We start from the raw sequence: 17,446 nt of genomic DNA, 5'->3' as shown, positions 1-17,446 counted from the left end.
GCTGGGGATGTGGCTCAGTGGTAGAGTGATTGCCTAGCATGTGTAAGGCCCTGGATTCAATCCCCAGAATGGCAGAAAAAGAAAGTGTTTTGTGGCATGGAGAAGTAACCAAATGAATGTGGGTTTACTTTCCCCACCTGGGAAAATCTTAAACATCTTCCAATGCTAATGGACAGTTGCTGAGAAAGAGAGTAAGGTTGAAACTTCTGCAGAGAAAGGGATAATTGATGGAGTGAAGTACCTAGAGAAGCAGAAAAAAAAATGAGATGCAGGCATGGATGAAAAAGTTATCTTCCCAAGATTCCCAAGATTCTGGGCACTTGAATTTAGATCTGAAAACCAACCTCCTTCTTGGTTTGGAATGGCCTTTTACGTTTTCTACACTGATAACAAGCTAGGTTAAGTGGTAGAACAGTTATCAAGTTGCTTGGGATGCCAGTACAAAGGAAAACTAAAATGTTAAAGGATTAAATCTATGCTATTGAATTTATATTACCATATGAAACTTCTCAACTAACTGGTGAAATAAAAGTCAGTTCCAACCTCCCAACTAAAGTTAGCAGTACCCTGGAAAGAAAATAAACACAATAGTAACAATCCCCCATGCAATCCCATACTATCTATGAGATAATTTTGCAATTGTGCATACCTGCACCCTCCAGATCCTGAGGCTAACACTGGGGAAAGAACTAAAATGAGCAGTAGCCTTACTCTAAAGTCTAAAACTGACTACAGTAATCTCCCCTTTATCCTCAGTTTCACTTTTTGTAGTTTCAATTATCCATGTTCAACAGTAGTCAAATGATATTAAATGGAAAATTCCAGAAATATGCAATTTAGATGCTTTCTTTTGTTTACTTATTGTTGCAGTGCTGGGGAACAATACATAAGTTTTAAATTGTGCACCATTCTCAGTAGAGTGATGAAATCTTGTGCTGTCTTGCTCCATCCTTCCTGAGCCATGAATCTTCGTTTTGTCCAGTATATCCACTCTGTATTATGCTACCCACCTATTAATTATCCAATAGCAGTTTCATTTATCAGAATGACATTGCAGTATTTCAGTGCTTATGTTCAAGTAGCCCTTAATTATGTCCCCAAAACACAAGAGTAATAATGATGTAAAGGAGGCACCAAGATATAAGACATAGAAGGACTGATTAACTCTGATACTATGTGGCAGCATATATGTTTCCCTATATGTGGTCATATAGGGGAAGAAAACAGGGTTCAGTACTATCCATGGTTTCAGGCATCCACTGATGATCTTGGAACATATTCTTTGTAGAGAAGGGGAGACCACCATAATGCATAGTGTAAAACTGTCTATAACAAATCATTGAGATTGTTATTTTTTAAAATCTTTTAATGGGTTTGTTAAAGTTTTCTAGGTTTAGGGGTTAAAAAAGTGAAGTGAGAACAAGAACTACTCCAAAATAGAAATAATTTTGCTAAAAGACCTTCCAAAAGTATTTAAACAAGACTTTCAGTCTCTATGGACAGTTATTTCTCCCCTAAGAGTGTGTGAGTGACTAATGCACTCCAATTACAGGCAATGGAAAAACTGGGAAATGAAAGGCAGTTCTAAATAAGTTTAAAATATTAAGTTCAGTGCATATAATACATTCCTTATTTTGAAGCTCCAGAAAAGTGTGCAATTTTTATTAAAGAAAAATTGATTTTTCCTTGCCCTCACCAAATAAATACTGAACAAATATTTAAAGAATATCAGTTTGAGGCATAAGCTTTTCTGTAGCCTGCTTGTGGCGCCCACATGGCGGGCATTATCCTTGCCAGGCCTTCTCCTTGTGCCCAGAGCACACTGAACCCCTTATTCCCCACTTTCTTCCCTTGTAGTCAATGAACTTCTCAGTGTTCCCAGCTCTGTGCTAGATACCACAAGAAATACAAGCTGAGACCATGATAATGTTGAAATTACAGGAGAAATGAGAAGTTTCAAAGTGATGAAATCCATGAAATAGCTAACAAACTGTCTGGCACATAACAAAATGCTTACTGGAATTTTTGTTTTGTTTTTTCAGTTATATCCTCCAGGTTTCAGAAAAGGTGTTAACACAGCTTTTTCCTAAGATTCAAAACTATTGGCTTCCAGGAAAACTCCCTTCATCTTTCCAAGGTAAAGGATTTTTCTCTTATAGGAAAACAACCAAATCATTACCTATAGGAAATAAAGAGTCTAGATGAAAATTATTAATGAAGAAGTTAAGGTGAAGGTTTAGTCTCCATGATAATGTTGAAATTACAGGAGAAATGAGAAGTTTCAAAGTGATGAAATCCATGAAACAGCTAACAGACTGTCTGGCACATAACATTAATATCTAACTCCATTAATATCTCCAGCCTTTTGTTAGGTTTTTGATTTTTTATTATGAAGTATTATACATATATACTGCTTCAGAAAATAGTTTGATAGTTCCCATAAAAGTTAAACAGGGAATTTTAATAAGACACAGAAATTACACTCCTAGATATTTACCAAAAGTAAGTGACAACTAGAATTCAAATACATGTCCATGTATATTCATAGCAGGAATATTCACAGTAGCCAAAAGGTAAAAGCCCAAATGTTCATACACATAGAAATAGGAAAACAAATTATGATGCATAATTTGGAATGTTAACCACTAAAAGGAATGAAAATTAATACATGTCATAACATGGATGAACCTCAAAATCATCATGCTAAGAAGCCAAATACTGAAGGTCACACATTTCATGATTCCATTTATTTAAATTTTATGGTTGAATAATACTGCATTGTGTATATACTGTATATACTGATTCCAGTATTTAAAATTGATAAATCCATCGAGACAGTAGCATTTCTATATACCAATAATGAACTCAGTGAGAAAGCTATCTGTAAAGCAATCCCATTCACAATATCCCATTCACAAAATAAAATACCTAGGAATAAACCTAACTAAGGAGGTTAAAGACCTCTACAATGAAAGTGAAAAAACACTGCAGAAAGAAATTGAAGAAAATACTACAAGATAGAAAGACTTCCCATGCTCGTAAATTAGAAGAATTGTTAAAATGGCCGTACTACCAAAAATGATCTACAGATTCAATGCAATTACCATCAAAATGCCAATGACATTCTTCATAGAACTAGAAAAAAATCCCACAATTCATATGGTAACACAAAAGCAATCCTGAGCGAAAAGATCAATGCTGGAAACATCACAATACCTGGTTTCAAAATGTACCACAGAGATATAATAACAAAACCAATATGATATTGACATAAAAACAGACACACAGATCAATGGANCTGGGGATGTGGCTCAAGCGGTAGCGCGCTCGCCTGGCATGCGTGCGGCCCGGGTTCGATCCTCAGCACCACATACAAACAAAGATGTTGTGCCCGCCGATAACTAAAAAATAAATAAATAAATATTAAAAAAAAAAATACACAACAGTGGAATGCTTTACAATTCTTATTACACATATAGAGCACAATTTTTCCTATCTTTGTATATAAAGTATGTTTATGCCAATTTATGTCTTTATACATGTACTTTGTGGGGTTTTTTTTGTATTACAATTCTTATTACACACATATACCACAATTTTTCATATCTCTGGTTGTATATAAAGTATATTGATACCCAATTCGAGTCTTCATACATGTACTTTGTATAATAATGTCCATCACATTCCACCATCCTTGCTAATCCCCTGCCCCCTCCTTTTCCCTCCCACCCCTCTTCCCTATCTAGAATTCATCTATTCCTCCCATGCTCCCCCTCCCTACCCCACTATGAGTCAGCCTCCTTATATCAGAGAAAACATTTGGCATTTGTTTATCTCAAAGTTTTGGAGACTGAAAGCCCAAGATCAGGTGAATTTATAGATTTAGCTTCTGGTGAGAGCACCCTTGGCTGCATCACATCATGGCAGATACCATCATGGCAGCATATGTGAAAAGGATTATATGACAGGAAAGGAAGCCAGAGACCAGGAAGGAATCAGGCTTGCTCTTTTTATAACAACTCATTGTTGTAGGAACTCACCAGGATTCCATAACAACTATCAATTTTTTCCAAGCAACCACCTCACATGAGACCTCATCTCCTAAAGTTTCCAGCATCTCAATATTGCCACACTCCAACCTATAAACTCTTGGAATGCAAACCATATCCAAACCAGAGCAGATATGTTCCCCCAAGAGTATTGTTTGTTTGTTTAAGCTATCATTTAAGTTAGATAACTTCAAACTAAATATTCTGTCTACCCTGTTGGTGAATAATAGCTGAAATTTCAGGTGGTTTTAACCTTAGCTGGAATTCAGGAAGTCTGCTTCTCCTGTTCGTAATTCAGGGGTCATCTAGAGATTCTGGCAGAATTTATTTGTAAAACTGGGAATTCCCCACCTCTAGCTTTCTCCTTTCATGGATTTCCTACTTCACTTTCCAATTGTTGTGCTTGCTCTGAAGTCTGTCTTCTGGTTCTGTAAGCCAGTAGGACTGCAAGTTTCTATCCCAGTTATAGCCACCCCTATGGGTACACATTGTTACTTTCATGCTAAAAGCCATTAAGAATGGGAAACTCACTTGACACCACTCTTCTAGTTGTTGGAGAGATCCAGAATTTTCCTTCTTTTACTCTCCAGTTTTATATTGTCAAGAATTGACCATTATTATGTGCAGGAAAATTAATTTTGTAAGAGCTATTCATCTAAGACTAAAAGTGAAACCCCTCCATCATCTTCTTCTGAAATTCCAATGCAACATGTTTATTAGACTTTCCCACACTATTATTAATAATCATATATATATTTAACACAGGGCTTCATGCATGCTAGGCAAAGACTTTACAACTGAGTTAATCCCCAACTTTTTTTTATTTTATCTTGAAATAGAATATCATTAAGTTGGCCAGGTTGGCCTCTAACTTGTGATTCTTCTGCCTCAACCTCCTGAGTAGATAAATTATATGCATGCACCACTGTACCTGGCTCTCTTTTACATTTTTTTATTTGTCCCTCTGGCCCATAATACTTTAATATCTGTTTCTCTGCTTTTCTTCTTTGTCATGACATTAACCTTTTTGACAAGTACATGTCAGTAATATTATAGAATATCTCTCTTGGGTTTGTTTGATGTTTCCTCCTTATTAAATTCAAATAATTCATCCTTGATTGGATATGACATTGTGTCCTTAGGATGGCACATCCAGAGGCTTACAGTGTTTGTCTTCCCTTTCTTGGTGGTGTTAATTTTTTTTGTCAAAGTATTGTCCTTTTTCACTATTGCTTTGTTACCACTATGTCTTCTATGATTAATAAGCCATCTATGGGAAGACCCTTTGAAAGCATGCAAAGATATTGCTCTTCATCAAACTTTTCCCACTGGATTAAGAACCCATAGATTGTTCTTGTCTTTACTGATGTAAGTACATAATATGATCTTTCAGTTCCATCACTTTCTTTTCTTGGCCCAAGGTGTTCCAACTTATAAATTCCATGACCCAGCCCTGGAACCTGCTATTACTCCAATGTTCCCTGGGTTCCTTTTCAGTAGGAAATGATACTTAGAATCCACAATCAGGGTCCTAGGTGTATTCATTGATATCATGGGTGATTTTTTCATCAACAAAGTCAAGATGAACAAATTTTCTTTGTGCCCTTCTGTTTAGTAGGGTTCATTTCTCCTTTACCTTACACTAAGATTCAGCCTTTTGAAATGTTAGCTTTTTCCCAGCCAGGGATTCTCCAAGTAGATGTCCCATTTTGGATAGACTCTAAGCACATATAGGAACAACTCTACAAAAGTGTGTGTGTGTGTGTGTGTGTGTGTGTTCAGATCAAGATATAGAACATTTCCATCTTCCCAGAAGTAGTTTCCATAATGACCCTTCCTAGTATTATCCATTAAGTGTAGATACTACCCTGACTTCTAATACCATAGGTTAATTTTGCCTGTTCATTTATAATGCTAAGTGAAAGAAGGCATGTACAAAAGAATATGTACTTTATTTAAATGGAACCATAAAGTATATACTCTTTTGTACATGTCCTCTTTCACTTAGTATTATGCTTCTGAAATTCATCCATATTGTAGTACATTCCCATAATTTGTCCATTTTAAATTCTCAGTAGTATCTCATTGTCTGAATGTACTCCATCTTGTTTTGAAGATTTATCTATCGCTTATTCTGATGCTAGTTCAACTGAGCATGTTTAACTGATTTTCTTTATTTTCTATCCAGATTTTACTTATTTAAATCAGGAAGGCCAAGTGGGTTATCATACCATATCAAAATGGAAGCCTACCCTTCAATTTTTCTTCTTACTGTAATGTAAATTGCTTTGAAAATGTAATTTCAAGATCCATTCAGACACAATGCCAATGCTGACCCCTCCTTTATAGAAATCGTCCACTGGAAAAGACATAAAACAAAGTTGTGGGTGCAAGTCCAAAAGACATTGGAATGGAATGCATTGGCCCAGTGATATTTATTGATCACTATTTATTGATCACTGGGGGGTTCTTCTTCCTGCCGAAGAGGGTGTAAGCCACCTGAAAACTTAAAGTCTAAAATAATTAGTGAAGAATAAAAGACAAAGAGTCGGAAAAATATTTACAAAAGTGGAGCCCCTGAGACATCCAGGCCACACAAGAGCTGGAACTAGACAAAGGAACAATGGCTCTGGTGGTTTATTTAAGGGAATACATCAAAGGCAGGGACAAGGTTTCAAGGCAGATGTCTTGCAGTCAGCAGGTTGATTGGCATCTTGGCAGGTCACACCCATCTCAGGTGCTGTGTAGGACATGGCAGAATGGGATAAAAATTTACAATGTCCCTGGGCAATTGACCAGAGAAAATATCCACTGCTCATTCCCAGACACCAGATATTTCTATCCATTAGGCTTCAGTGAGTGGTGACCCACATGCAACCCATGAATGGCTCATGACACTAAAGGATTTGTGGAAATACTCAGGAGCAAGGAGGAATTGTAGTTAAAGATAAGCACACAATGGACAGCAAAAAGGAACATCACATTGAGGGAATAATTGGAGATAATAATAAACGAGGAATCAGGTCAGAATAAATTGTGGAAATAGATTCTCTAATCACCTAAGATAATTTAATTCATCCTAAAATTATGGTTCCCCTATGAGATGTTAGAGATAAAAAGATAGGAATCTGAATGCCTCATAGGAAATGCTTCTGAGATCAGCATATTTACCCAGGATGTCACTAAGACTGACTGAGACTGGAACTGTAATAGGGTCTGAGTCAAGACCAAGAACAAATGAGGTGAGGATACAGAGCCCAAAAAAGAGGCCAAGTTTGGGCTTCTTTGAATGAAATTCAGAACTGGGCCAGATTTGGGGTCAGAAACAGATTTCAGATTGGGGGGAGTGGTCAGATTTGGCTGGACCAATGGTATTTGGGACAGGAATTAGGATTGGCTTTTATTTACAAAGGCAAAAACAAGAGTTGAATCTAGATTCAGATTAATGTAAAAAAGTGAAAGGGTTTCTTTTTCTTTCAATGTCCTGTGATTTCAATTAGGAATTTTGACTGTGTGGTCAACCTGCTACAATCACTTCTATAGGACTTGGTTTTGGTAAGAGTGGGAATAAGGAGAAGGTGGTCTCTATCCCTTTTTGTGCTGGATCACATTTCCCAGGGTCTCCTCTGAGCCTGGGCTCCCCTATCCCTTCCCGGGCAAATATAGCCCCCCCCCCAAAAAAAAAGCATACTTACTGAGATCTTGCCATATACACCATGCAGGCAGTGAATGAGCCTAGGCCAATAAAGTTAAGATAATACTAACATTTATTGAGTATATGCACCTCATGCTAGAACCATGTTAAACATTTTACATGAACTCACTCATTTAATTCTTAAAATAATATATTTAAATGAAATCTCAGTATGGTTTTGATTTACATTTCCCTGATGGCTAATGCTGTTGAAATTTTTTTTTCATATATTGTTGACCATTTGCATTTCTTCTTTTGAGAAATGTCTGTTTTGTCCTTTGCTATTTATTTATTGGGCTTTCTGATTTTCAGGGTTAAGTTTTTTAGTTATTTTTATATTCAAGATATTAATCCTCAACAGAACAGTAACTGGCAAAGATTTTTTCCTCCCATTCTTGTAGGCTCTCTTCATGCTCTTGTTTCCTTTGCTGTCAGAAGCTTTTAAATTTGATACCATCCCACATATTGATTTTTGGGTTTTTTTATTGTGCTTTAGGGATTTTTATTAAAGAAGTCTGTGCCTTTGCTTATTTGTTGAGTATTGACCCTAGTTAGAATTGCAACTATCAATAATAGAATATAAATAATATCCAGGCCTGGTGGCACATGACTTTAATCCTAGTGATTCCACTGGCTGAGGCAAGATTTCAAGTCTGAGGACAGCCTGGTGAACTGGCATGACATTATCTCAAAATACAATAAAATTTTTAAAAAGGGCTAAATATAATTCAGTGACTGAGCAGCCCTAAGTCCAATCCCCAGCGCGCGCGCGCACACACACACACACACACACACACACAATAAACACTAGCAAAAAGGCAAGGAGAAAGGACTACTTACACATTGTTGGTAGGACTGCAAATTAGTACAACCACTGTGGAAATCAGTACAAACATTACTCAAAAGACTTGGAATGGAATCACCATATGACCCAGCTACTCCTCAGTGTTTATCCAGAATATTTTAAATCAGCATACTACAGCAATATATGCATTCCAAAGTTTACAGCAGTGCAATTCACAGTAGCCAGATGAATGCATAAAGAAAATATGGCATATAAACACAATGGAGTTCTACTCAACCATAAAGAAAAATAAAATTATATAATTTACTGTTAAATGGATGGAACTGGAGAATATCAAATGTTTCCTCTCATATGTGGAAACTAAAGAGAAAAAAGGAAAAGGGAATCTCACAAAAGTAGAAGGGAGATCAGAAGAGTAGAGGTAGAGGATCAAGGGGGAGGAAGGGAGAAAAAAGAGAAAGTTGGAAAAGGAGAATAAAATCAACCAAATTATGCTATATATTTGCAGTAATTTACCACAATGAATCTAACTTTTATTTATAATTATAATGCAATTCTGAAAAATATGTGTAAATAAATAGAAGGATGATCAGGAGAGTAATAGAAGGGGAATGGGGTGGGGGGAAGGAAGGTACTGGGGAATTAATTGGAGCAAATTATTTATGTACCTAAGTGAATATGTCATAATGAATCACTATTATGTATAATTACAATGCATTAATGAAAACAAAAATTAAAATATTTTTAAATAACCTATTAAGGTGGGACTATTTTTAAGTCTCATTTTTAAGATGACGGAACTGAGACATAGAAAAATTAAGGAATTTCCTCAGAGCCACAAAATGTGTGACAGAAACTGGATTTTAACCCAGAAGTCATATTCCCAAGTTCTTCGATTTATACTATACAGCTTTAAATTCTCCACACATGTTAAAAAAATTTGGGGTTAATGTTAAACTACCACCATACCACCCCCACACACATACACACACTTGCTCTACCTCTTGCCATGTCTAACCTATTATTCTCCTATTTCACTAGTTTGGGGTGGGGGGGGATCTCCTAAAAATTCCAAGATTACTTCCTCCGTGGGTCCTTTGAACTTACTGTTTCCTCTACCTTGAATGTTCTCTCCCTAGATCTTCACATGCTAAATCTTCATTTTTTAGATCTCTACTCAAATGTTACCTTTCAAAGAGACTTGCTGATGAGTCTAATTTAAATAGAGCCCCTACCAATCCATATATCTGGGCTCTAGAGTGACTCTCTTCCCCTGGTTTATTCTTAATCATTGTTCTTATTCCCAGCAACATGATATAATGATTTATTGAGTGTTCATTTCCCCCACAAAATATAAAGTCCATGGAGAGCAGAGATTTTTGTCTGTTTTTTTGGCTGAAGCATCCAAGTACATAGACTGGTGAGTAGGTACTCATAAATATCTTCTTTTTTAATTTTTTATTTGGAAATAATTTTAAACTTACAGAGGAAAAATATAAAAATAAATACAAAGATTCCTATGTACTCTTCACCCAGAGAGCCCATTCAAGTTTTACCAACCATCACAATAATGGTATTATGACAAAAGTTTAAGGTTAACCTGATGTTTCCTGATGATCAGATGCAGGTTTTACAGTAATATTATGAAAGTGGTGCTGTACCCTTCGCAGTGCATTATAATAGGAAGTACATGACATTGGTATGTCTAATTGCTGAGAATGTTGTTTGATTACTTGCTGGTATTTGCCAGGTTTTCTACTATAAAGTTATTATTTTACCTTTGTAATTGATTTGTGGGACTACTTTGAGGCTATGCAAATATCCCATTTATCATCCCACTTGCACCCACTAGTTTTAGCTTTGTATTTAGTTTCAGCAATTATTGATATTTTCCTGAAATAACTATTAACATTATTACTATGATGGTTGCACATAAATAATTTCTTTCTTTAGACTAAATGCTGTCTCTTTTATTTTAGTCTTACTTCACAAATAAATTTTAGTTTTCCTGTTAGAAGCATCAATTTGTCTTTTGTGCACCCTTTACATTAATCACAGCAAAAGTAGAAGTTCCTGTACTTACTGGTCTGGAGGCCAGGGAAGTGTGGGTGTCTGCTGGGGTTCACATTCCCAAGGTGAAGAAAGGTTTGGAACTTGAAGATGCACAGGATAGAAAGGTTTGGTTTGGTACATGGGACAGTCCTTCCAGTTGTTGTACAAATCTCATTTTTTAAGGTCTTATTTGGTCAGGGACCTTTGCCATTTTCATTGTCATATCAGTACTGGGCCTGATACAAAGTAGATATCAGTGAATATATGTTGGGTTGATGAATTAATGAATATAATGCATTTCAGGTAACTTGGAGTGAAACTTCCTGCCTTAACTATAAATCCATCACCTAAGAAAAAAATGCCTTTCCTACCCATACCAATATCATCTTGAGGAGACCAAGGAAGCTCTGTGGAGATGTATGGATGGAGTTGTCTTGGATGGGACATTTAAGAAAGAGGTAGAGGGGCTGGGGTTGTGGCTCAGCAGTAGAGCACTGGCCTTGCACATGTAAGGTCCTGGGTTTGATCCTCAGCACCACATAAAAATAAATAAAATAAATAAAGGTATTGTGTCCAACTACCACTAAAAAATAAATATTAAAAAAAGAGAGAAAGAGGTAGAATGATAGCTCTGGAAAACTCCAAAGTCCAGTTTTGATTTTCACATTCTTCAGGGTTTTGTCCAAGGCCCTTTTCTGTGTTCTATTATTCCATCTATATTAACTAGTTATCTTCATACTGTAAGGAAGAGCTTTCTCTTCTATTTATTTATTAGGTTATTTATTTATATAAATGTGAACTCAAATTTTCCCATTGAATTCAATGGCTCCTATTACAATTGTTATTTATTTTTATTTTCACACTGTACAAATGTTTATTAAAATCCCCACAGTCATCTCACTACACTTCCTCAACATCTAACTGGTAGCTTTTCTAGATTTGGCTGATGATAGAACTTTCAAAATGACTATAGTATCCTTTAGTCATGATCCACACTTATCTGAGCCCCTCCTTGCTTTCTGGTAGGACAAGAGGCTCTAGTCCCTCAGTTGTGTCCCAAGTCCTACTGTGTTCCTATAATTATTTTCTTTGCTTGGACTCCAATGCTTCCTAGATTTCCAGCCCACTCTGAAGCCTTCCTCACTCAGGTCCTAATCCACAATGAGTTGCCACTAATCTCTCTCTCTCTCTCTCTCTCTCTCTCTATATATATATATATATATATATATATATATATATATATAATGAGTAAAGTATGTTATCTTTGCCACCTCAGCCACACAGCTGACAACTCTATTCAATTCTAGCTCTGCCAATAGAAAATCATCTCCACCTTTGCAGCCTAGTTTATGTTCCATCATTTCCAACCTGGATTACTATCCACCTACCACCTTTATCCCTCTTATCCATCTAGTCAATCAAATCAAATCCAAATTCCAGCCCTTCTCATATTCCATTCTTCTACTCCAGAGCTGACCAAAGCCCACTAGAGAAATGTGACACACCTTCCAAGACCTGGCACTCTTGGCATCCTCCTCTACATTCCCTATGCTTGGGATAGCCTGGTTAATACATAAAACAATAGAAATGATCAGAAGTAAACTCTCACAGACTTTTCACTACATCTGCCCACCTATTGATGTCCATGTCAAAACTCTTACTGTGGTAATAGGTATACTTTCACTTTGACATCTAATCTCATCCCCACATTTTTCATCCAAGACATTACTCTAACAGTCCTTCCATCTCTCTTTAATTAAATCCAGCAATATATAGAAAGAATAAAACTTCACAAGCAAGTTAAGTTTGTCTTAGGAATGCAGAGCTGGTTCAATCAAAAATGAAATCTACCATATTTACAGACTAAAAAGAAAACTCAATGTTATCATATCAATTGATACAGAGAATAGACTGAAAAATATCAACATCCATTCATGATTTTGTTAAATCTCAGCAAATGAAAATAGACAGGGTAGATACTTCCTCAACTTGATAAAGAATATTTATTTTAAAACCTACAGTTAACATCACAATAGTGAAAGACTAGGTGCTTTCTCCTAAGATCAGTAGCAAGATAAGAATATTTGCTCTCACTACACATCCTCAACATCTAACTGGTAGCTTTAGTCAATGAAACAAAACAATAAAATAAATAAAAGGCATACATGTTGGAAAAGAATAAATGAAATTAGGTCTATTTACAGGTTATATGATGTTCTATTTAAATGAATATCCCATAGAGTCCACAAAAAACCTACTAAAACTAATTTGTGAGTAAAGCTAATTTTCAGGGTACAAGGACAACATGAAAAAAAAATCAGTGATTCACAAGAGAACAGCTGTTATAAAGCAATGGTTAGAAGAGGATTTTGGATTGAATTTCCTGGGATCAGATTACTAAATTACTGAGTCATTTTGTTCACCTCAAATTGGTGTTAGTAAAAGGGTTAAATAATATATTCTGAATACTTATGTGGAACAAAGATTAAATAGTAACTCCCATTTTGAGAACACAGTAGTTAACAAATATGTGAATTTTGATTTCACAAAACATTTTATGAGTACTTTATATTAAACCAGGTGTTGTCCTTAATAGAGCATTTTATTTAGTCTAGTCTAGATTCCTGATATAACCTGTATTCCTATATTCCTATTTAGTGTAGACTAGATTCCTGATATAAACTATATTCTTGATACTACCTAAGATTGATTCTCTAAAGTATCCAACAAAATACTTGTAGCCAGAACTTACACAAGTCAATAAAAAGAAAATGACCCAATTTAAATATGGGCAAAAGACATGAGCAGACATTTGACCAAAGAGGATATAGGATGGCAACATGAAAATATGTTCACTATAATTATCCACCAAGGAAATAAAGACTAAAAGTACAATAAGCACTACTAAATATTATTGCAATAACTAAAATTATAAATGTTGACAATACCAGTACTGGTAAGGATGCAAGAGAACTAGAACTTTCATATATTGATGGTGGATATTCAAAATGGTAGATCCATTCTAGAACACAATTTGACAGATCCTTATAAAGTTACACATACACTTAACAGAAATACTGCACAAAGGATTTAACCTAGAGAAATAAAAACAATGTACACAAAAAACTGTACAAATGTTTATTAAAATCCCCACAGTCATCAAAAACTGGAAACAACACAAATGCCTTTCAATGAGTGAGTGAATGTATAAACTCTTGGCATCCTCCATGGAATATTACATCAGAATAGAAAGCAACAAACTACTGACACATGGACCAACTTCAATGGTTTTTTTTTTTTTTGTATTAGGGATTGAACCCAGGGGCACTTTTAAACACTGAATCTCATCCCCAGCCCCCCCCCCTTTTTTTGAGACAGGATCTTGCTAAGTTGTTTAGGTCCTTACTAAGTTGTTGAGGTTGGCATGGAACTTGCAATCAATCCTCTTGCCTTAGCCTTCCAAGTCACTGGGATTACAGGCATGCACCACTACACCCAGCTACAATGAATCTTAAAAACATTAAACTGAGTAAAATAAGCTATTCTCCAAAGTCCCATATTCTATTCCATAAGTTCAATACTATCATAACAGAAAACAGATCAGTGGTTATCAGGATTTAAGAATGGGGAAAGGGTATGACTACAAAGGGATAGCACACAACAGTTTGAGGAGTAGTAGAACTTTTCTGTATCCCACTGTTGTTACCAACCAATATATATGTGTTAAATTTGGAGAGTACACACAAAAACTAAAATGTTATGACAAGCAATTTTTTTTTTTGGTACCAAGGATTGAACTCAGGTGCACTTAACCACTGAACCATAACCCTTTTTTTGTATTTTATTTAGAGACAGGGTCTCAGTGAGTTGCTTATCGCCTTGCTTTTCTGAGGCTGGCTTTGAACATGGAATCTTCCTGCCTCAGCCTCCCAAGCCATTGGGATTACAGGTGTGCCCCACTGCATCCAGCATGACAAGCTAATTTTTAAAATGAAAGATGAAAGGTAAATTTAAAAACGAATGAATTCAGCCAGGAGCAGCAGCACACTTGTTATCCCTGGGATGTGGAAGGCAGGAGGATTGCAAGTTCAATGACAGCCTCCACAATTTAATAAAACCCTCAGCAACTTAGCAAGAACCTGTTTCAAAATAAAAAGAGATGAGGATATAGATCAGTGGTAAAGCACCCCTGGGTTCAATCCCAAACACCTCCCCCCCACAAAAAGAAAACAAATTTTAGTTAGCAGTACAAACATAAACATATGAATAAAACAAACATAAGAAGATGCTGAAAGTTGGACAGAAGAAAGCAGAATAGCTGAAGACCTTTGAGCCTGAGGAAATGTAAGATGATAATTTCCTTGTGTTTTTTTTTTTTTTTTTTTGTAAACCTTTAGTGAGATATTTTTCACAGTGCATACAATTCATCTATTTTAAGTATAAAATTCAATGGGTTTTAGTTCATTTACTGGGTGATGCAACTACTATCACAATTTTAAAACATTGTCATTTACTCAAAAAGGAAACCTTTTAGTAGTCATTCCCATTTGCCCACAAGCCATACTCTACACAGCTATCAATTTTCGGTATATATAGATTTATATAAATGGAATCTTACAATATTTAGGTTTCATAACTAACTTCTTTCACTTAGCATAATGACTCAAGGCTAGCCCATGTTGTAAGATGTTCAGTACATCATTTCCTATTATTGCTCAATAAGACTCCATTGGATGGATATACCACATTTAGTTTATCCATCATCACTTGATGAACACCTGAGTTGTCTCAACTTTTTCTTTTTAATATTTATTTTTTAGTTGTAGTTGGGCACAATATCTTTTATTTATTTATATGTGGTGCTGAGGATCGAACCCAGGGCCTTGCACGTGCTAGGCGAGCACTCTACCACTGAGCCACAACCCCAGCCCTGAGTTATTTCAACTTTTTAGCTATTATAAATAAGCTGTTGCAAACATTTGTGTATTAGCTATTGTGTGGGCATGTTTTAATTTTTCTTGTGATTATACCTGAGTAGAGTTGCTAGGTCTATAGTACCTCTATTTTTAACTTTTTGAAGACTGTCAGACTGTTTTCCAAAGCAGTACATGTAGGTAGCAGTAACACAAAACTCTAACTCCTTCCAGCAAGGGAGGTATAAGTGAAAGCCTAAGTGTGGAGACAGAAGTCCTACCTTTTCCCAGCAAAAATAAAAAGGCTTTCCTTGGGTATCAATGGGGGCAAGTAAGGAATCTGGAAATCTACATACAACTGGAAATGATGAAGTGGTACATCCCTAACTACTTCAACTGACAGACCAGTATCATAGAAACCCAGCTAAAACAGAAGTTTAAACCCAGAGTGGGCTGGGGATATAGCTCAGTAGAGTGCTTGTCTCAAATGCACAAGGCCCTGGGTTCAGTTCCTAGTACCACCAAAAAAAGTAACAATATCCAGAGTTTTATAACATATACCCTAAATGTCCAGATTTTCATCATTTATCATACCAAGAATGAGAAAAAAAATATCAAACCAAAGGAAAAAAGACAATTATTAGATTCCAACACTGAGAAGTCAGATTTTAGAATTGTCTGAGAAAAACTTTTAATCGGCCATCATAAAGTTGCTTCAACAAGTGATTATGAATGGCTTGAAACAAAAGAAAAAAATAGAAAGTTTCATCAAAGTCATAAAGACTCTATAAAGATATAGAAGACATGAAGCAAAAACAAGTGGAAATTTGAGAATTGAAAAAAAAAATACTTTAACCAAAATTATAAAACTAAACAATAGTTTCAACATAAAAATGGAAAGAACAGAAGAAAGAATCAGTGCATTTAAGCATAAAATAGGAGAAATTATCCAACTGGAAAAAAAGAGAGAAAACACCGTGAAAAATGAAGTGAATCTCAGGGACCTATGGGACTATACCAAGATACATTAATATAGAGACAATAATATATAGCAATACCATCATCAGAGTCTAGAAAGAAAGGACCAAGGAAACAAGTAGTGCTAAAAATGTACTCAGAATTATGGATAAATATTTCTCAAATTTGGCAATACTTAAACTAACAGATTCAAGAAGTTGTGTGAACCCCAAATCTAATACATAGTATCCCAAAGAAATTCACAGCAAGACATATCATAGTCAAACTGCTAAAAATGAAAGACAATAGAAAAGTCTTGAAGGCAGGGAGAGAAGGAGAGAGAAACCAGGCCTTACTTATAGAAGAAAAATATTCCAAAGCTATATTGATTTACCTTCATTTTCCTTATGTATGGAGAAAATATTTTAATATGTATTTATGTTTATATTTTTCTGGGTTTTTTTGGGGGGGTAGTGACTGGGGATTGAACCCAGGACCTAACACATGCTAGGCAAGTGCTCTACCACTGATTTACATTCCCAGACTACTTAAGCATTTCTTTTTTTTTTTTTCATTATTTAGAGAATACTTTATTAGTTTCTGTAATCAAACCCATGTAGATAAGACCTTACATATTTAATACAGTGCGTTACCCCTGTACAAATGGAAAAAAATTAAGTTTAACATTTCTAGACCAATATGGCTGTTAATTTCTGTACAATGCCAACTCAACACGGTAAACTGGGATACTTTTCCAAAGTTGACAGCACAGCTAAAGTTTCCAAAAATTCAAATTATCTATATATGTATATATATATATATATATATATATATATATATATTTATATAAAAAGACCAATAATAGCAGTATGTTCTGCATCAGCAGCAGCAACAGCGTTTCCAGGTTCTGCAGTCATATGAACAGAATCATAGACACACCCAGCACACTCCATTTAAAAAAGGGGGGAAAGTAAAA

The sequence above is a fragment of the Marmota marmota genome, unplaced genomic scaffold (genome assembly GCF_001458135.2).
Source record: "Marmota marmota marmota unplaced genomic scaffold, marMar, whole genome shotgun sequence".
Taxonomy (NCBI): domain Eukaryota; kingdom Metazoa; phylum Chordata; class Mammalia; order Rodentia; family Sciuridae; genus Marmota; species Marmota marmota.
Note: the sequence above shows the minus strand (reverse complement) of the source record.